Raw genomic sequence first — 22,070 nt, 5'->3', positions numbered from 1 at the left:
ACGGCCATTATCAAAGTCTGCTGCTGCTGCTGCTGCTGCGTCGCTTCAGTCGTGTCCGACTCTGTGCGACCCCACAGACGGCAGCCCACCAGGCTCCCCCGTCCCTGGGATTCTCCAGGCAAGAACACTGGAGTGGGTTGCCATTTCCTTCTCTAATACATGAAAGTGAAAAGTGAAAGTGAAGTCGCTCAGTCGTGTCCGACTCTGTGCGACCCCAGAGACGGCAGCCCACCAGGCTCCTCCGTCCATGGGATTTTCCAGGCAAGAGTATTGGAGTGGGGTGCCATTGCTATCAAAAAGTCTACAGATAACACATGCTGGAGAGGGTGTGGAGAGAAGGGAACCCTCCACACTGCTGGTGAGAATGTGAACTCGCGCAGCACTGTGGACAACGGTGGGAGGTTTCTCAAAAAACTAAAATAGAGCTGCCATATGATTCTGAAATCCTACTCCTGGGAGTCGGATTAGAGAAAACTCTTAATTTGAAAAGTTACATACACCCCAGTGGGTCACTGTAGCATATTCACAACAGCCAAGACATGGAGACGGTCTACATGTCCATCAGCAGACGAACGGATAAAGAAGATGTGGTGCGTATATACACAAAGGAATATTATTCAGCCATAAACGAGCATGAAAGGCTTCCCTCGTGGCTCAGAGGTAAAGAATCCACCTGCAATGCAAGGACACAGGTTCGATCCCTGGATAGGGAAGATTCCTGGGTTGAAATGGCACCCCACTCCAGTACTCTTGCCTGGAAAATCCCATGGATGGAGGAGCCTGGTGGGCTGCAGTCCATGGGGTCGCTAAGAGTCAGACACGACTGAGCGACTTCACTTTCACTTTTTGCTTTCATGTATTAGAGAAGGAAATGGCAACCCACTCCAGTGTTCTTGCCTGGAGAATCCCAGGGACGGGGAGCCTGGTGGGCTGCCGTCTATGGGGTCGCACAGAGTCAGACACGACTGAAGCAACTTAGCAGCAGCAGCAGAGATTATTATGCTAACTGAAGCAAATGAGACACAGAAAGATGAATACTATACGATTATCACTATATGTGGAATCTAAAAAAAAGGATAGAGGATTCCCTGGTGGTCCAGTGATTTAAGAGTGTGCTTTGAAGTGCAAGGGACACCAGTCTGATCCCTGGTCCCAGAGGATCCCCTGCCACGGAGCAACTGGGCTGGTGCCACAACTACTGAGCCAGCGCTCTGAAGCCCGTGAGCCCACGCGCCTGGAGCCTGTGCTTCACAGCGAGAGAAGCCCACTACCTCGACCAACAGCGAGAAGCTCGGCACCACACCCAGAGAGCACCCCCACTCACAGCAACTGGATAAAGCCCACGCACAGCAACAAAGACCCAGTGCAACCGAAAAATAAAAATACATAAACCTTTGAAACACTATAAAAAATGACAGAAACATACTTATTTACAGAAGAGAAAGAGACCCGCAGACATACAAAAAAAACCCACAACGACCAATGGGCGGCGGGGAAAGGGGGTATGCTTGGGGCTAATGGACACGAGACGGGAAAGGAAGGGAAGCAGCTCGGTCATGTCCAGCTCTTTGTGACCCCATGGGCTGCAGCCTGCCAGGATCCTCCATCCATGGAATTTTCCAGGCAAGAATACTGGAGTGGGTTGCCATTTCCTTCTCCAAGGAATCTTCCCAAGCCAGAGATGAAACCCGGGTCTCCGGCACTGCAGGCAGACGCCTTACCCTCCAAGCCCCCAGGGAAGCCAGTCACATCCGACTCTGTGCGACCCCATAGACGGCAGCCCACTAGGCTCCTCTGTCCCTGGGATTCTCCAGGCAAGAACACTGGAGTGGGTTGCCATTTCCTTCTCCAATGCATGAAAGTGAAAAATGAAAGTAATAAATACAAATAAAGCAGATAAACGACAGGACCTACTGTAGAGCAGAGGCGACTGCGTTCAGCGCCTTGTGATAACCTACAACGGAAAAGACCCTGAAAAAGGACAGACACACGTAACTGAGCCCTGTGCTGTACTGTCAGCGCAGTCCTGAAATACCAGCCCTGTAAACTAACTACACATCAGCGTCAAAGAACGGGTTTTTTTTAATGTCTTCAAAGAGGAAGAAAGACGAGAGACAGAGATGGAACATCAAGTGGAGAGCAAAGACTCCTGAGCCCTGCATGGAGCTAACATGGCATTAAAAAAAATGAAAGATGCTCAACACCACTAATTCTTAGAGAAACGCAAAGCAAAACCATCCTCAGGCGCCACGTGGAGGCGAGCACAGGCCCGGGGCTCAGACGCAGGGCTCCACGGGGCGACAGCGCAGTGCGCACAGGCTCCTCTCCCAGCCCCAGAGCCAGCATGGCACCCAGGCCCAGAGCACTCTCTGGCCTCCCCACTCCTGCTGAAGTTGCCCCTGCTGTCCTGCCTGTCCGAGGGCCACTCACAGAAACCTGCTGAGCTGAGCCTCATGTTCAGAGCCCACAGACCCCGAGCCACCAGGCCTGGAGGGGCCTCTCCGCCTCCCGCCAGACTTTCCTCTGCTGCCTGGACACACCAACCCATCCGCTCCCGGAATATCTGTGATGGTTAACCCTGGGCCTGCAGAACGCCTCCCTCAGCCTCCCCAGGCCTCTCTCATCCTCACTGGAGAGGTCTCGGGATAGCTGTCACTTCCTCCGAGAAGCCCCCAAGCCTCTCCTCGCCTCATCACAAGGCTGCTCAGGACCATCTGCCCTGTGACCAGCGGGGCCTCCTGGGTCTGCCATCACTAGGCGTGAAGCCTAAGGCCCCCGGGTGCCGGCAGTGTGTCCTGAAGGCCCAGCGCAGCCCTGGCACGAAGTAGAGCCCACAGCCGCCCCACACAGGCCTCTGTCCTCAGCACCCCCCAGCAGGGAAGGCCAGGCCCTCTTCGTTTCACATCGCCTCATGCAGGCCGTCCCCGGCTGCCAGAAAAACACCCTTTCCTGCACATTTTGTGAGGACACGGCCTTGATGTGTGAGGAACCAAGAGGCATGATGCCAAGATTTCTACCCTTGCTCTGCCCTGAATGCCAGCCAGCTCTGTGGATGAGAAAACACATGAAAAATGCTCACCAGCAGAGACCTGTGAAAACTGAAATTTAAGAGGGGAGGGGTTGAGCCAGCCTTGAACGCCAGATCCCCATTCTTCTCAGAGCTTCCTCATGTCTGCTGACCTCAGAGAGTAAGTAAGCGAACCAAGTAAACCCTTTTAAGCCAAGAGGGTTTTTTTTTTTTTAACATTTTAAAGAGATTGAAGTTATCTTCTATTTTTTATGCTAAGGAATATGCAAACTATTATTAAATCAATGGAAACTATATTCAAAACCGATGAAACTACGCACGTCTACCTTTACAAGGTCACCAGTCCCTCTGGGCCCAAGGGGAAGCGTCTGTCAGACAGACGGCCACACACCCTCTGGGGGCCTCATGAGCTGAGGGGGCGGTATTCTCTCATCACAGGCAAGCTGTGTGCAATGTCCTCCAGGCAGAAACCTGTCTGGAAGCTGGAGGGCAACGGCAGGGCTGGGAGCACAGGACGGCAATTTAGAAACCAGGGTCTTGCCCTGAGGCACAAACTAGCCCCACAAAGCCAGGAACTAGAGTTGACACAGAAAGCTCTCAACCAAGGCCCTCCGTTCTCCTCTGAAGTAAAGATAATTTGAAATGTAACCATTTAATAATGAGGAGAAACTGGGAATGGTCAAATGAAGAGAAAAATGAACTTAACATGCTCTCCTTCACAAACGCTCTACTCCCGCTGACGGCTCAGGCACCTGCACCCTCCCGGGACACCCGCAGGCTGGGGCCACCTACACGCAGCCATGCCAGCCGGTGGCCGAGGCGCACACTCTCTAGCTGAACCTCGGGGCAGCCATCAGACCCCAAACCCGCTGGAACTTTTGAGCAGCTACTTCAACAAGCCATCAAGGGGACTGGCTCCATATCTGAATAAACTAAGCAGGCAGCTGGCTTTCTTCTACCCCCCACGCCACTCCTCCCTCTCGACCAGCCACGCAAACAAGAGCCCCCAGCAGCAACTCCCCAGGGGGGTGCGGCTCATCCGAGCACGCAGGGAGCTGCTCCCACTGAGAGCTTGCGGCAGGGAGGCTGCGCAGGGCCCAAGGCCAGGGCAGACTCCGCAGGCAGCCTCCAGCCACACCCCAGCCCCAGGCGCAGTGCCATCGCCCAGAGCCAGTGGCCAGCCCCGTCAGGCGAGCCCGCAGGTCACGCACAACGCGTCTTCATGGCCGTCCCAAAGAGCCCCAGCACCACAGCCTGCGCCGCAGGGACACCCCGTTCCAAAGAGCCCCAGCACCACAGCCCGCACCGCAGGGACACCCCGTCCCAAAGAGCCCCAGCACCACAGCCCACACCGCAGGGACACCCCGTCCCAAAGAGCCCCAGCACCACAGCCTGCGCCGCAGGGACACCCCTGACAGCATCCAGTGAGGGCCTGGCCCAGCGCTCGCTCTGGCCCCGCTTGTGTTCGCCAAGTCAGGCATCGGGGGCCGGTTCCACACAGCGCGGGGGCCAAGGGGCGCGTGCCCTCCCCGAGGCCCAGGCCTCTGCCCCTGTGCCCTGACCCAGGTGGAGGGCAAGCAGACACACCCAGTGTCTCGTAATCGCTAGCACCTCCCTCCGTGCTGGCTCTCCAAGCTCTGCAGGGCTGAGCGCGGAGCAGAGAGGAGGAAGACAGCATCTTCTGTGTGGACCACACAGCAGGGAGGAAGGGGAGGGCAGGAGGGGGAGACACTGATTTCTAGGCCTCGGGGAGGACGCGTTCGTTTGTTCAGACCCTAAGGAGCACCCGGCCCGCAGGCAGGGCCTCAGCCAGCACTGCAAGCAGGAGGCGTGCCAAGACCCCACGCTCCCAAAGTGCGCCTGCCCCTCCTCGGGGAGCCAGAGCAGGCCCGCGGGCACGCAGAGAAAGGGCTCAAGTGTAGAGTGTCCACTTCCATATGCACCCTGCCCCTCCTCAGGGAGGCAGAGCAGGCCTGCAGGCACGCAGAGAAAGGGTGCATCTTTCCATATGCACCCAAAACTGCACCTCCACTGCTTATTTCTAAAGAAAGGCACCAATGTGCCCGCATATTTACAGAATATAACCTAGCCAGGTCAGGGCCAAGAGGGGTGGTTGAAATCAAAGGGATCTTAAACTTCACGTGCCTTATTTGAATTTCTTTTGATGAGCATTTATATATTATATGCATAAGTACAAATAAAAACTACAGGAAAAGCCACGCACACGCTCCCCATGCGGCAACGCCACTGGCAACGCCAGCCGGGCAGGCAGAGGCGCTGACGGGAGATGGGGCTGCCCCGGGGAGGCTCAGCACAGCAGAGCCCAGGTGCCCGGGGACACAGCAAAGGGCCACCTGGGGACGCTGCCACCATCTGCCCATCAGGAGCGCCAAGTGGGCCAGAGGGAGGTTCCTGAAGGGCTATTGAATCAAGAAGGATTATTAAACCACTGCAGCCTTCACCACACATCAAATCAAAGGCCAGAGGCCAAAGTGCCCCCCACTGGCAGGAGGAATGTTGATTTTCCAGAGTCTCCTGACCTGGAGTACTCGGAGCTGCTCCCCGAGGGTGCCCTGGGGACTGGCTATGTGCCTGTGACCAGCAGGAGTCGGGCCAAGTGCCATCGCAGCCCAAAACAGCACAGGCGCACGCAGCAGGAAGAGCCAACCACCCCCAAACTTCCACTTCAAAAGCTAGAAGTGGAGGCCTTCAGAGGGCCCTGGGATCCGCCGACTCAGAGATGACAGGAGCGCGACAGTCCCAACTGCAGCCCAAGCTGTGGCATCTGCTGTTTAAACTCTGGGTTCAGCTGCAAAGCCTTTTAACTCTAACTGGTGGGCTTTGAAGGGGGAAAGTCTCTGTTCAATCTGCAGCTGAGTTTTGGCTCGAGGTCAGCTGCGAGCAGAACAGGAGCCCGGGGAGTGGGGCCCAGTGGTTCATTCTCGAGGCAGAGGCACTCCAGCTCCAGCAGAGCTACTCTGAGGCTCCTGACAGCAGATGCCAGCACTCTTGCTGAAGCTCAAAGAGCTGTTTCAACGGGCCTGAAAGACACGAGATCCAGAGGACTCCCATTTCTAAAATGAATCAAACAGCGACAACCAGAAAACTAATTAACAAGCAAGAAACCTCAAGCTCTCTTCCATGGTGTTATTTTCCAGAAGAGAAGCCCGCAGGACACAGAGCCACAGCCCAAAGAGTGGGTCAGAGGGCCCTGTCAGAGAGGGGCACACGCAGGTGGGGTGGACTCTCTCCCAGACAGGCTTCTGCAGAAAATACGCACAGGTGGGAACCGGACACATCATGGAGAAAAGCTTGGTGCTAAAGCCCAAATGGAGCAAGGGCATTCATGGCTGCAAAGTCACAGCACGTCCTGGCTAATCAGGGGGTTTTGATAATCTGACCCAGTCATGTAGGGAGAGAGAAGGAAATGGCAACCCACTCCAGTATTCTTGCCTGGAGAATCCCGTGGACAGAGGAGCCTGGTGGGCTGCTGCCCATGGGGTCGCACAGAGTCGGACACGACTGAAGCAACCTGGCGGCAGCAGCAGCATGTAGGGAAGCTGGGGAGGATTCATGTCACCGAAGACTGGCAAAGCCTGGCCCACAGCCCAGGATAGGGAGAAGCAGCACTCAGCCCTGAGGCCATGCAGGGTGCTGGATACTCCAGAGAAGGAAGCCTGTGACCACTGACCATCTTGAGGCCACAGGAACCAACCTTTAGGGGAAGAAGGCCATCGGTCTCTCAGCACCAAGCCCGGGGCCAGGCCACGCCATCCTGGCCACATGGTGGACGGCGGCCATCAGACTGCTCCTCAAGCTGCTGTGTCCCAGATGGACGGAGAGCAAGTCAGTCTTTCCCCGAGAGGTGACCCAGAATAGACGCGGGCTCAGGCACGCACCCAAAGGGCACACGTCTGAAGGCCCGCGTGGGGCACCCAGCACAGGGGACCCTCATCAAGCCGCAGCCCACCCCTGTGACCAACGGCGGTTTTCACACGAGACCAGGTCCTCTGCCCAGCAGCCAACCTGCCTGCCTGCTGGGACGAGAGGCCTGGGCTGCTCCAGGTCACCACACATCTACAGGCCTTCCCGACTCCCAGGACCACGCTGGTCCTGTCTCCCCAGTCACAGGGAGGTCTACAAGACCAACCGCTGTACTCAGAGCCCCCGAAGCCCACGTCCCGTGGGCCCTCACCCTGAGCCACTCTCTCAGCCCCAGGCCTCATCCGCTGACGGCACTCCCACACTCCTGCCAACAGCCCTCAGCCTCGGGCCTTCAATAAACATGAGCTGAAAGAATAAAGAAGGCAGTATGGCTCTGCAGAACAGTAACTATCCAACTAAATTCTACCCAAGTTTGAACTCAGAGCACTGGATCAGAAGTTTAGTGTTACAGGTTACATAAATTACAGTCCCTCTGTAAAGTATATTAAAAAGGTCTAATGTATACCAAGGAAATATAATACCTATTTGCAAAATAACTTTTCTAAAACTTAGCATTACAAACTTATACTTTAGAATCAGATATTATACAAAATTTTTCAAAAGAGAAAATAATTATTTCGTGATGAATTAATGCATTAGAAACTAATTATAACCACTTATAATGAAATAATCGTATATCATTTCTAAATGATGTTTAGCTAGGTATAATAATAAGAATAATTTGCATTGTAAGTCTGGCAAAAATATATTAATAAAAAACTTCCCATCTGAAGTAATCAAGCCGGGTCACTGTTCCCAAAAGTTGGCTAAAGCAGGTAATCAATATCCATATCGCAAACATTTTAACCTAAGATATTACATGTACACAATCATTCTCCAAGCTGCAAACTTCTTCTTCAAATATGGGTCCACTAAACTGGAGCTTCATGTTATATTTCTGTATAAACCACAAATCATAATTCATGATTTTAGCTGTTTCTTTCAAATAGACACCTGCCATCTTCCTAAATTTTATAACTTTTCTCCTAGTTTTCTATAGTCAATTCACTTTACTCAACAGCTTCTTTTTAGAAATTTTCCTTTGAGACTTTTCAAAACATCCAACTTTGCTTTCACAAAAACACTGCCCTCTTCACATACTTTTCACCAGACTCTTACAGTATTTAATTAAACTGTGTGATTACAATAACATGTGAAACTGGCAGAGAAGCAGGCTCATCTCGGAGAGCCCAGCACCACTCAGGGGGCTGCAACCCCCGGGCATCCTGCCACGATGAACACACAGGGCTGGCTCTGGAGGTGGGAGGAGGGATGGGGTGGGGTTCTTAACCTGAGGGTGGGTCCAGAGGAGGCTGTATCTACTCTTTAAAGACATTTCTGTCTGTGGATAGTGCCCTTCAAAATGTCTTTTTAAAAAAATTAGCCTACGTCCCAAGCATCTGCTGTGCTGCAGCAATCTATCAGGACGTTTCAGAGAATGATGAGGGGTGCTGGCCAGTTTCAGGAGAGGCACTTGGGTGCACAGCTCTTCCAAGAGCTGCCACCCTACTTTCTGAAAGAATCAGACACAGCACAGATGGGAGACCAATGCAAAAAGCAGATTCCACAAACCACCAAAGCACAGAGAGGCAACAGCAAGCAGTTAATACCTCAAATTCTAACTCCATTCACTCCTAGTTATGTGACCTCTGACAATCATTAACCTCTCCAAACTTCAGGTCCCTCTTCGGGAAAATGACTGTAATAATAGTGTCCACCACACGCGGCTGTCATGAGAATACTGCATATAAAGGACTCAACGTGCAAGAGCCTTACGCTATTATGAATTATAGGCGTTAAAGAACACATAGCCAAAATGATATCTGTGTCCAATTAGAAAGCAAAGTGGCAGTTACTGGTTACCAGTATGAATTCACTAAGAATAAGATTTACATAAATTAACATTTCCACCTCTGATTTGGTTATTGCAGCACAGACTGATGTAGAAATTCGTGACATATTATGAGAACATTTATCTACTCCCGGCCTCATTCCAGAGCAGACATGAGGAGACTCTGAATGTCTCCAGGCACAGCTCCAAAAGCGCTGATTAACAGGGAGAGACCAGAGCGCAGAGGGCAGGGCCCTGCTCCAGAGGCACCGGGTCCCGTCCGTGCCCAGCTCCGCTCCTCCCCGGACACAAAACAGGGACGACCTACGGAGCCCCGCAGAGGCCTCCACAGGTGCCTGGGAGGCCGGTTGGACCCCTTCGGGGCTCTCGTCTCTGCTGGTGGTGAAGCCCTCCAGGACAAGGCCCAACCCCCGACCCACCCAAAACTTCCCCATCCATCCGGAACAGACAGTACCACCAGTCTCCAGGTAATACAAAATGAAGCCAGCATCTGCTCAATGACCATCAGAGTCCATAAAATCGCTCAGGGGCTGGGGAGAAGGGGTGGGGGAGGCGGGGGATGAGAGCCTGGCTGTGCGCCCCACCCCGAGGAGGGAGAGGACAGGGGCCCCTGCAGCCAGCCAGGACCTGCAGACACAGGGCTATGGCACATGCGGCTGACACGCATGGCGAAGACGAGCCCGTGGCCAGCTCGCGGTCTGTCAGCGGCTAGCTTCTCTGTGGCCAAGAAGGTCCTAGAGCTGGCCCTCCACGACAGCACACGCAGGTCCGGTTTCACCTGGCCGTCCACTAGCAGCAATAGGCCGAACTGCTTCAGGGAAGTGAATTACACGGCTCCCCAGACACATGTAAATAAAATGAAGAAATTTCAAATTTACAGTTGCTGCCTTCGAATTCTTCCTCCCAGCTCAGGCAGGATTAAAAGGACTTCAAAGCAGCCTGGGTTCCAATTAAGCCAGTGTGACCACCCCAGGGACGCTGGAATATTCCTCTGATTAACAAGAGGCGCTCTTTGAACTATTTGAGCTAAAAAAAAGCGTTCAGAACCTTTCAAACAGATGCCATAATTTTCTCTCCCTGTTCCCTCACTCTCTGGGAAAGTTTATCTTTTGAATGCTTTAAACATTGAAAAAGAAAGCTGGATAATGGCCCCAAACACAACTTGAGCCACGAGCTCAGAACAGGGCCATGGGCAACAAGCTCAGGGTGCCGTGGCAGGCCAGCCTGCGTCACCACAGGCACGTCCACGCCACCAAGCTGGGGGAGAGGTCGGCAGAACCGGCCGGTGGGGGCCGAGCGAGGGGCCTTCCACCAGGGCCACAGGTCCACCGTCAGAGTCCGTGACAAGGGCGCCGACAGAAAGGGGACCTCGTGGAGCCCCTGGGCGCAGGGCAGAGCTGCTGCCCGTGAGGACCACCAGCACACACAGTGGGCAACACGCTGGAGCCTGCCAAAGAGAGGTACACACAGGCGCGTGGCCGGGGTGACACAGGACAGAGCCACGTGAGCCCAGAGTGTGAGGCAGCCCCTCAGGGGCGGGGGCACCCAAGGACTCGAGGCAGAAGCTGCACAAGGAGACATGCGGCTGTCCCAGCCCCGGTGCCAGACCGCCTGTGGGCGCATGAGCCAAGGGGAAACCAAGCCCATCTCCCCTGGCCCCGGTGCCAGACTGCCTGTGGGCCCATGGACCGAAGGGAAACCAAGTCCGGCCCCCCAGCCCACACTGGGCCTCCAGAGATGTGCGGTCCCCGATACTGATACACCTACTGCACACACGTCAGTGGTTGGGTCAAACCTATTGGGACCATCCATGTTTTATGATCAAGAATAAGCTTTGAGATTGTTATAATCAAGAAGAAGGAGAGTGGAAACCTTGAATGGGCAGAAAAAGACGACCTGGTGCCCATCCAGCTACCTATGAAGTATATCTGTCTCCTAATCTTTGAGCTATTTTACAAGTTAGTGAGTAGAAAAAAGGGGTTTCCAGGTGGCTCAGAGGTAAAGAATCCACCTGCCAATGAAGGAGATGTGGGTTCAATCCCTGGGTCGGGAAGAACCTCGGGAAGAGAAAATGGCCACCTACCCCAGTATTCTTGCCTGGAGAATCCCATGGACAGAGGAGCCTGGCGGGATACAGTCCGTGGGGCTGCAGAGAGTCGGACATGACTGAGCACACGAGCACAAGTAGAAGAAAACTAACAGATGCAAAGAGCCCTGTTCTTTGCCTGGTACAGGCTGGGGACACCGAGGCTCACTGCCCGGTGGAGGCTGACAGCTCCCCCTCGCTGGCATCTCAAACCGATTCACGGGTCCCTCTCTGATGACAAACACGTGGTACTTTAAACCTCCTCTGGACCAGCTACTAGTCCTTCATTAATTCCTGAGTTAAATAAAATAGGTAACACCTCCAGAAACCCACAAGACTACTACATTTAAAGCTACAGACTACTGCTCTGAAAATGAAAGAGGCATACACACCATGAAGTGAAAAGTCACGAAGACGTCGATCCTCTCCAAACTGACCTATAAATTCAATGCAAAAATCAATACACATCACAACAGGGCTTTTTTGGCAGATATTGATGACCTATTTATAAAACGTATATAGAAAAGCAAAAGAACCTTTAGGAGCTTAATGTTAACAAAGGAAAAACGTAGACGACCCGCAGCACCTTAAGACTTAGTACAACACACAGCGATCGAGAAAGCACAGGACTGGCATGAAGACAGTCACGTATCAACAGGAGAAAACCTAATCCAGAAACAGCGGCCACAAATACAGCAAACTTACCTGACAGAAACAAAGCAGCTCCGAGACAGAGGAGCCACTTTACCAAATAACCACTGAAACTCGACAGAAGCGGGGAGGGGAGCCTCGACTCCAGCCTCAGGCGCCACATGGCACGAACCACACGCCAGCACATAAAGAATCAAAACAAAGAGATTCTAGAAGAAAACATAAGAAAGCTCATCTCCAACCACGGAATGTGAGAAGACTCCTTAAAGCACAAAAACCGCTAACCATAAAAGACAAAAACTGATAAATGGGTTTCATCAAAGTTGAGCAGCACTGCTGAGGCTTAACGGCTACGGTTAACTTATTACCAATAATTTCCTACTGTGAAAGGTTTGGTGAGGCTCTGTGATAAGAATAATGGGACTGAAGCGGAGACCGTGTTGTTTCTGTGGCACCCAAAACAAAGACATAAAGGCGATCGAAACCCTGGACCACAGCCTCCCTGCAGGTCACCACTGTCATGAGACTGCTCACAGCCGGGGCGGAGGCTCCCCACCCTGACCCTGACTCCACAGCTCTGCCGACGTCTCCAGTAACCGTGTCCCCCAGCCCCCAAGACGTGAAGCCACGCCACCCGAGCCCCCGGACGTGAAGCCACGCCACCTGCACCAGGTCCTTCTTCCTCCCCAGTCCGGAGGTCTGGGGGAGAGACCACATCACTCCCACTGGAATAACCACAATTTCTTTTTAAACAGCTCAAATTTGGTGAAGTTATGATGCAACAGGAACTCCCATACGATGTGGGCAGGCAAGTAAAATCATACAGCCATGCTGGAAGGCACCTGGTGTACTAATGTGCTCTCGGGAACTGACCCAAGAGAAGTAACAGCACAGTATGCACAGACCTGGCCATAGTGTCACAGCAGCTTCACGCACAGCAGCCAGCAGCTGCAAACAATCTGAATGTCCACAGAGGGATGGACACATGAACTGCGAGACGGTCACACAATGGACCACTTCCAACACTGAAACAGAATCTCAGATGTCAGATGTCAGACGGCGGCGGGGCGGGGGGGTGGGGGGGGGGACGGGGTGAAGGAGGGCGTGCCAGAGGGGCTCGCTCCGAGCCTTACTCGAGGGACCAGGCCCCCAGCCTCTGCTGGCTCAGCCTCATCTCAGCCCCGGGAGCCCCAGGCGGAACAAGACAGCAATTAAGCAACACACACACTCGCCGTTCCATGTGTTTACAACTGAAGAACAGAAAAAAACAATCTACAGGAGCCGAGAACAGTGGCTGTCCCTGGGATAGGCATCGACGGGAAGAGACAGAGGAAAATTTCTGAGCCTATGGAAACTTCGTAAACTTCACTGAGGTGCTGACTGACAGGTGACACAATTTCAAAACTTAAGGTCAATCCTTTCACTGTATTATTATCCTCAATTAAACATTTTTAAAGGAATTGAAAAAAAATTTCCTTTTTTTAAGGCCTCACTGAATGCTACTGTCAAGGGACGTGAACGAGATGTAGCAATACACAGGTATTCTCTGAAGTAATCAGCTTTTAGATTTCTGGGAAGCAGAGACCACCTTTAATCCTAGGAAGCTGGTGGGACTGGGAGGGACTCCTGTCCTAACCTGGATAAAGGCAAGAATGTGTCCGCCCACCATTGGCAGGGATCTCCGCTACCACGAGGCCTCTACTCTCTCAGCGAGCCCACGGCCAGGGGGCAGCACTTGGGAGAGCCAGGTCCCAGGTGGAAAGAGGAGCCAAGAGCCTGGAAGACCAGGGCAGCAAGGATGAGTCGGAGAAGGCAGCACTGTCGTCTAAAATCGTCTATCCTGGGCTTCCCTCGTAGCTCAGTGGTAGAGAGTCCCGCCAGCCGATGCAGGAGATGTGGGCTCAATTCCTCATCTAGGAAGATCCCACATGCCACGGAGCCACCGGGTCTGTGCAGCACAACTGCTGAGCCCGTGCTCTGGAGCCCGTGAGCAGTGCCTTCTGAGCCCACGTGCTCCAACTACTGACGTCCAAGATCCCTAGAGCCCAGGCTCTGTAACAAGAGAAGCCCCACAGTGAGAGGCCTGTGCTCTGCACCCAGAGGGCGTGCCCCGCTCACCACAGCTAGAGAAAAGCCCACGCAGCAACAAACAGCCAGCACAGATAAAAACAAATGCTAGTTTTCTAATAATTTTTAAAAAATAAACAAAATAGTCTATACTGAATAGCACCATGATTTAAGATCCACTTTTTAGGGGGGAAAAATATTTTATGTGAAAACAGTGACTGACAAATAGCAATCACTCCAACGCGGGCGTCTGGTAGCATCTTCTCAGAATGAGCTGATTAAGTTTCTCACTTCAAAGAAAACAGCTAGAATCCACGCGGTCCCTTTCAGACCCCAAACACACTTTCGCAGAGACAGAAAAATCCACCGTAAAATTCATATACAATCTCAAGGATCCAGAATAGCCAAAATAATCTTGAAAATTAAAAAAAAAAAAAAAAGTCGGAGACTCATATTTGCTGATTTCAAAACTTATCACAAAGCCACAGTAATGGAAACAGAGTGGTCCTGCCTGGCATGAAGCAGTGGACAGAGCAGAAAACCCAGAAACAAACCCAGCACACACAGTCAAACGACTGTTAAATGAGGGAAAGGGTGGTTTTCAACAAATGCCAGGAAAACTGAGATGAAATCTGGACCCTTACCTAAGACCACATACAAAAATAAACTCAAAACAGACCAAGGAGCTAAAACCACAGAGCTCGTAGAAGACAACACGGGGAAACCTTTCCGACGCTCGATTAGGCAGTGGTTTCTTGGCTATGACACCAAGAACACAGACGACAAATGAACAGACAGACGAGCTGGGCTTCGATCAATATTAAAAATTCTGTGCAAAGAACACTGTCGAGGGAGTGAAAAGGCAACCCACAGAGAACATCACACCTGGTAAGGGCCGAGTTAATACCCAGAATATATCAAGAATCCTCACAAAGCAACATCAAGAAAACAACGCAATTAAAAAACTAGCTTAGGATGTGAATAGACATTTCTCCAAAGACAGACAGACACATGGCCAAGAAGCCCGTGAGAAGACACTGACCATCGTTAGGAAACGGAGACCAGAACCAAAGTGGGGAACAAGTTCACGTCCGTGGAAATGTCTATTATCAAAACATAACACGAAAAAGAAGAAACTGCTGGCAAGAAATTGGAGCCCCTGTGTGCTGCTGAAGAATGTAAAATGGTACAGGGAGGGAGGAGGGAAAGGAGGGAGCTCACCCTGAAAACAACAGTTAACAGGACAGTCTACACCTATTAAAGGAACTACGTTTGTAGTAAAACCCTTGCTACAAAGAGAAGTACAGGTCCAGAGATGGCTCCACTGGCAAATCCCATCAAACACTTAGGAAATAATGCCTGTTATATATGAACGCTTCTAAGAAAACAGGAAATCCTTACCAACTCATCTCATGAAGCCAAAATGACCCTGATGCCAAAACCAGATAAAGATATTACAAGAAAACTATAAAGCAATACTCCTCAAGAACAGAAAAGCAAAAAAACTTAATGAAATACTAGCACATCAAAAGAATAATATACCACGATCAAGGAGGGGGATTTTATCCCTGGAATGCAAGGTTGGTTAAGTACTGCAAAAAGTCAATTGATATACTAACTACATTAACAGAACACTGAATAAAAACCTCATCACCATCCCAACAGATGCATAAAAAGCATCTGATAATATTCAAAACTCATTCATAATTTTAAAACAAGAACTCTCAACAAAGAATAAAATAAAACATCCTTACCCTGAGCAGCAGCATCCCAAGAACCTAAAACCAACATCACACTTGATGAGCAAGAACCGAAGGCTTTCCCTCAAAGATCGGCCGCCAGGCACGGCTCCAGCCTCATCACTTTTATTTAAAACTGCACTGGAGCAGTCCGCGAGTACAGTGGGGCAGGAAAGAAGACATTCAAGATGACTGAGTGAGTGAATGCGATGGAGCAGAAGGAAAGGGAAGCCCTGTGCCGCCAGCCACCCCTCGAGAGGCGGAGTGTGGGGGTCCAGGCCTCGGCCAGGGCCTCTGCAGTGGCTGTCAAGGTCCGATAACCCTCCCTGGGGAAACAGCCCAGAGACTGAATCAGGGGCCACAGTAAGACTCTCCCAAGCTTCGGAGTGCACACATTAAACACTTTCATTCAGAATTTTAGGTTAAAACGTTTGTAAAATTGCTTTCTATAAACACATGAATTTTTCTATGCCATCACAACTAAAATTGCTCTTTTTAACCATTAGTAAATCCCTTTCTACCTCGGTCCTCCAAATAAACCTGCGGTGGAAGGCAGCTTCTGACGTGGCTCCCCAGGCCCGCACCTCCTAGAATTCTCCCTCTGCGCCCTCTCCCCCAGCGTGGGCTGGACTGGCGGACTTGCCTATGGGGAATGAACGTGGCATGGGTGGGGCAGCTCCTCTGTGGCCAGGGCGCGAAGCACAGCTGCCCGTTCCACCCCCATCAGGCCAGGCCAGCAGCCACACCGTCCTGCTGAAGGACGCTCTGTGGAGGGCCTCAGGCCAACAGCCACCAGGCCCTGAGTCCTGCCCACGTGCAAGCGAGTGAGGAAGCGGAGCCCTGCACTGGAGCCCTGAGGTACGTGTGGCCTCGTGAGAGATCCAGAGTCCCACCCAGATTCATGACCCACAGAGACCCGAGACGCCAAGGTCTCGGGGCAGAGTCTGCGCACGGCAACAGGTCACTAACGCATCTCCATCACCTCCCATCTCCTCCAAGACCCCAGGAGGTGGGCAGAATCAGCTCCATCCTGCAGATGAGGAGCTCAGCGAAGGAAGCAGCTTCCCCAGAGACAGCCTGTAATCTGTCTCCTCCACACAGACTGCCACCCTCTCCATGACGACCTGAAGCAGTTTCTAAGAGGTCAAGTTGAGAACAGAGCAGCGAATGTGATCCTGGTGTTTATCAGGCTCCCCCACAGCCCCAGACAGAAACCCTTTAATCCCCAGCCCATCACCAAGACTGAGTGCACAGCCCCAAACCTCTGCTCCTAATGGATCCATTCATAAAGCGCCTACAAGACAAGCTCCCACTAGGAACCAGAGCGAAAAATGAAACAAATGTTCTTTAAAAAGGCTGGACCTTCCCCTACCCCTCCCTGTCCTGTCCAGCCTGGGCCTCCTGCTCAACTCGGAATCAGTGAGACACGTGCCCTCCGACCCCCAGGGCTTGACTGTAATTCAGACACAGAGACAAGACTGAAGACTGCTCCCAGAGGCCCCAGCGTGCGGGGGAGCCTGCGGACAGGAGGGCCCAGGACACACACGGGCCAGAGAGGCGAGCGTGGCGAGGAAGGGGGCTGCGGGAGGCTGGCAGACAGGGTGGCTGAGACGCAGGCCACCCGTGCTCCCTAACCAAGCGGCACACGCGTCATCTTCAAATGCGGCTCCCTGGGCCCAGGTGGTGCTTTTAAAGATCCACGTTCTCAGTTTCTCTTAAAGACCTGGACACACACCCTTGCAGGGTGGTCGTCAGCTGGGGTGCAGCAGCACTGACCCAGCAGCAGCTCAGTCAGCCTGGCTCACGCCCTCCGCCCCGGCACAGGACCGCTCGCGCAATCACCTTCCCGGTACCCACGAAGCACGGACCGCTGACGGAAGCAGAACAGAGGCAAGGGCAGGACCACGGGGAAGCGCGAGTGACGGCCTCCCTCGTGGACGGAGCACCTGAGATCAGGACGGCTGGGGGTCTGCCAGCCACGCAGTCGCTACAAAGTCCACAGAGGCGGTGTGGCTCCAGACGTGGCACAGGAAATGGTGCCCCCGGAAGGCGGTGTCTCTCCAAGGATGAGGAGCGGCCCTCTGGAGACCCCGTGCCCACTTCCAGGTGGCCACAGAGAGCAAGTTTATTCTCACTTTTATTAATAACAGCCCTGTAACACAGAGTTAGGATGAAGGCAGCTTATTAATTATAAATCCATATTTGGGGCTGAAAGGGGGACCCCCACTGAGACTACAATCATTATCCCCTCCTCCCACACTCCTCCTCCAAGATAAGAGCTTTGAATTCAGGAGCCGCAGAAAGGCTATCAACTATGAAACTGGTAGATTAGCGAAGGGCGGAATGAAAACGAGACTGAGTGCACAGTCATTGGGAACTGATTCTCCAAGGAATAAAGCTGAAAACATATCCCTCCTGAGAACTGGGGAAAGAAAGGTAGCTTTTCCCCCCACCTGCCTCCGCTCCGACACTAACGTCATGCCCCAAGGAAACGACAGAAAGGATGTCATTAATAAATTTATTTCAACTTTCTTTTCAATGGTGCTGAGAAGTATATGCAAATCCATCCATAATTAGGTTTAAAAATTCCATTTCATGGAATAATCAGACTTCAAAAAACTCAATTTTAGTTTTAATCAGATTTTAACAAGGATATTAAGTCCATTTCGTTTAGAAAAAGGAAAACTGTGAATTTAACACAAAATGTATTCAAGCTTAGCCCTGGGAGATAATTAAATAAAATTAATTTGGCAAGGGTTGTCAGTAAATGGAAGTACTTGGAGCCGTGTTCATGCTCTTGATGGAAACAAAAGCAACTCCTTCCTGTCCTGACAGACAGAGGGAGCGGCGGCCTGCTCCACGGTCAGGGTCCGGGCCCAGGAGGCCTAGGAAGGCGGGGACGTGAGAGCCCTGGACGCCACTGCAGGCCCTGAGTCTGTCCTTTCCCTCCCGAAGCTGGACCCCAGGTCCGACCCAGCACGCTCACCCGCCCAGCCACCGAGGAGCGAGACAAGGGACGCCCAGTCCAAGTCTGACAGGAGGGCTTCCCCACCCCAGGCCAGGCGAGGCCAAGCCCCCTCAGCCCCCAAAACTAGGCAACACTGAGCTCAGTGCCAGCGCAGGGATGGCGCTTAGCGGTCTCGGTGACCTCTTCAGTTGGGCATCTGCCCCAGCCAACTGCTCAACAAGAGTCTGCTGGGAACTCGGCTACCAGGAGGAGGGAAGACAGAAAGGAGGCCCTGGGAGTGAACTGCTCCAGAGCTCCGACTGGAGGAGCCCCGTCCTGCAGGCATCTCCCACCCTGAGCGGGAGCTCGGGCCCAGCGCCAGGGGCCGGCAGGGCAGGTGCTGCCCCCGTGACGCAGGCGCCCGAACCTGCACCAGGCCCACTTCCAGTAGCCGCCCCAAACAAGGTCACGTCCGTGGCCAGACTCTCCCAAACCAGAAAAGAGGAAAGAAAGTTATCCCATGCCCCTGCATGAGTAGAAAGCCACGTGGAAAACAAGCTGCAGAGAAAGCAGGAGCAGGGCTCTGGGCCGGTTCTTTAAACCAAATGGCTCGGACTGGACCTTACGGCAGGGCTCAGCACACTGTCCCCACTCCAGTCCTCTTGCCTAGAAAACCCCATGGACGGAGGAGCCTGGTGGGCTGTAGTCCACGGGGTCGCTAGAGTCGGACAGGACTGAGTGACTTCACTTTCACTTTTCACTTTCATGCATCAGAGAAGGCAATGGCACCCCACTCCAGTACTCTTGCCTGGAAAATCCCATGGACGGAGGAGCCTGGTAGGCTGCAGTCCATGGAGTCGCTGGGAGTCGGACACGACTGAGTGACTTCACTTTCACTTTTCACTTTCATGCATTGGAGAAGGAAATGCCAAGCCACTCCAGTGTTCTTGCCTGGAGAATCCCAGGGACGGGGAAGCCTGGTGGGCTGCTGTCTGTGGGGTCACACAGGGTCAGATAACTGAAGCGATTCAGCAGCAGCAGCAGCAGCAGCACACTGTGGCCTTCAGGTCAGACCCCACCGCCATCTCTTTTAAACAAGAAAGCTCTCCTAGAACGTGGCCCACCCACTCACTCACAGCACGTGGCAGCTTCCTGCCGGATAACCGACAGCTCTGTTTTGTCCTGGACCACCCTAGTTCAAGCATGAAGAATCCCACATCCCAGGCCAAATGGGAGGGCTGGCCACCCTACCCTGTGTCACAGAGACAGAGCTAAACACACCACAGAGACTTCATGGACCACAAAGCCTTACATGGTTACTACCTGGCCCTTTACAGAGAAAAAAAAATTGCCAGCACTGCTATAAATCCACCATCACAGGTACTGACTGTACAACTGTGAAAACCCTAGTCGACTACCCGGATAAGACAAGACAAACTACATCCTCTGCTACCAAGTCTGCATTTGAAGGCTTTGATAACTTGGTAGTGACCCCTAGGGGACATCCTGGGCGCTGCAACCAAGCTCTAGTAAACACTAAAAACGCCCCAACTGAGGGGAACGCCAGCAGCCGCTTCCAGTGACCCTCTTCCCAACTAAGTCCAGCAGGAAAAGCCTAATCCTCCCACAGGCAGACCTGGAGAGACTGTGGCTCTCGTTCCAGACGGCGAGAGTGAAGCCAGTGCTGCGAGAGTGAGTCGCGTGGACCCTTGGTTTCCCGGTGGACGAGCTCTATTCACACTGTGGTGGGGTCTACCGAGTGAGCATCACATGTAAACCCACAGTGTACCTGCCTCCATGAAAACACAATGTTGTTGGATAAATGGCACCAAAAGGCTCGCTTGACACAGCGTTTCCACAAACCTTCAATTTGTAAAAATGCAATATCTGCAACACACGATACAATGAGGTGCGCCTGTGCAAGGGGAAGAAAACGCGCTCTCACGACAGCAGCCTACTCCAAACCCAACACGTAGCTTGCCCAGCCCAAACGAGCATGATGTAGGAGGCACCTCGTACACAGAACAGCAAGCGAAAGTGGGAGACGGAACGCTGTCTGAATGTCGTCCACACAGACCCACAAACTGTCAAGAAGCAAACCATAGCACTCTGAAGAGATCACATGAGGGAGAAGCCTTCCGGCCTTGCTGTGGGAGGGCTGTCTGGTTCCACGAAACTGAAGAGTCGTTTGCGCGTAATGAAAATGGCCGCCCCTCTACCTCAGCCACCTTCGTGAGCAAGACAGGACTGTGCTGCAGCCTCAGAACTTAACCGTTCCCCTCCCAAGTGACCACCATCTTCCTTCACCCCGCACCCCAGAGGGGTCAGCCTGAACAAAGGCAGAAGTCAGTCACCGCCACCCCCACCGCAGCTCTCAGGCTGGCGGGACCTCCGAGCCCAAGTGCACTGGGAGCCGCCAGGTCTGAAAGGGCTGCTATCAGCCATGGGCTCCCTGCCCACTGTGGGCTGAGCGCTGCCTGGGCCAAATGGGTAGGCAGCTCCCCAGCAGAAGCCTGAGCGCCAGCAGCAGGCGGACAGGCTCACAAAGGCACAGGCTCCAGCTGCAGGCACCATGTGGCCAGCCAGATGGGCCGAGGTCACGCAGAGCAGAGCACCCCCACCAGACCAGGCCCAGCCAAGCGGCCCCACAAAGGCGCCACAGACACTGCACGACCCTGGCCAGCGAGCCCTCCTGTCGTCCAGCCCCTCCTCTGCCGAGCGGAGGGGTCGGCAGCCGCCTCGTCCACGGCGCCGGGCGCCGGGCGAGCAGGACCCGCGTGCACGGGAGTGAACAGCCCCCAGCAGCTCTCCTCGGATGAGCCGCTGCCAGCACGGGTGAGGCCCCGCTCTAAAGACCCCTTCAGAGCAGAGACTATCCTCAAACAGACAAGCTTCGGGGCCTCCAGTCAGCCTCCAACTTCCAGACCAGAGAAAGCGTCTGACCTCCTACCCACCAGTATCGTTCAAGTGCAGCAAAGCTACAGCTGAGGCTCGTCTCCAGCTCAGCTGAACGCTCCCTGAAAATGCTGCTGTCTCTGCGTCCTCTACACAGACCCAGCTTCAGCTCGCCGGGTCCACAGGCTCCCCTCCAGTGTCGCCGGTACAAGCCTCTGTCTGTCCCGTGAGCACAAAGCTACAGAGTGTGACTCAGATCCACGACGTCCAGCAAACAGCAGGTGCACAACTTACAGAGTGTGAGGAAGGAACACGTGCGTGCCTCTCCCCAAAGTCACCGCTCTCTCAACAGATGATGGACGGGCCAGGAGGGACGGGCATCGACCCAAAGGGAAACCAGAAGGACGGATGGAGAGAAACTGGCCTTGACCAGGAGACACCTTCATGAGTTCCAAGACCTCCCGGCAGGAGAGCCTCCCCTCAACTGTCCACCACAAGACTAACACAATCCTCTGCTTAGGGGCAGAGGTCCCAGCAAACCCTACGGGACAGCCTCACCCAGTGGGAGCGCCCCCGCCCTCCTGGTGCTGCGGGGCTCGGGAACCTGCAATGCCTCAGACAGCGGCCGAGATCTCTGCCAGGCGGGGCCCGGCCAAGGACCCAGGCCTCTCGTGACAGGAGGGAGGAGAGAGACCCACCTGTCAACGGCAGGAGGAAGCCCAAACTCCACGGCGTGACCCAAACCCCTTCAGGATGCGATCCCTGCCACCCCACGCACCCACCCTAGAACTGCCTGGGACCAGCGACTCCTGAGCGCCCCC

General features: G+C 53.4%; 1 protein-coding gene across 5 annotated transcripts in view; it reads right to left on the bottom strand.

Annotated features, from left to right (window-relative positions):
* Positions 1-22,070, bottom strand: part of MAD1L1 (mitotic arrest deficient 1 like 1) — a 243,949-nt gene that overhangs the window by 187,071 nt on the left and 34,808 nt on the right. The gene's annotated exons all lie outside the window — the stretch shown is intronic.

This window comes from Bos javanicus, chromosome 25, assembly GCF_032452875.1.
Source record: "Bos javanicus breed banteng chromosome 25, ARS-OSU_banteng_1.0, whole genome shotgun sequence".
Taxonomy (NCBI): Eukaryota; Metazoa; Chordata; class Mammalia; order Artiodactyla; family Bovidae; genus Bos; species Bos javanicus.
Note: the sequence above shows the minus strand (reverse complement) of the source record. Positions and strands in the feature narration are given on the sequence as shown.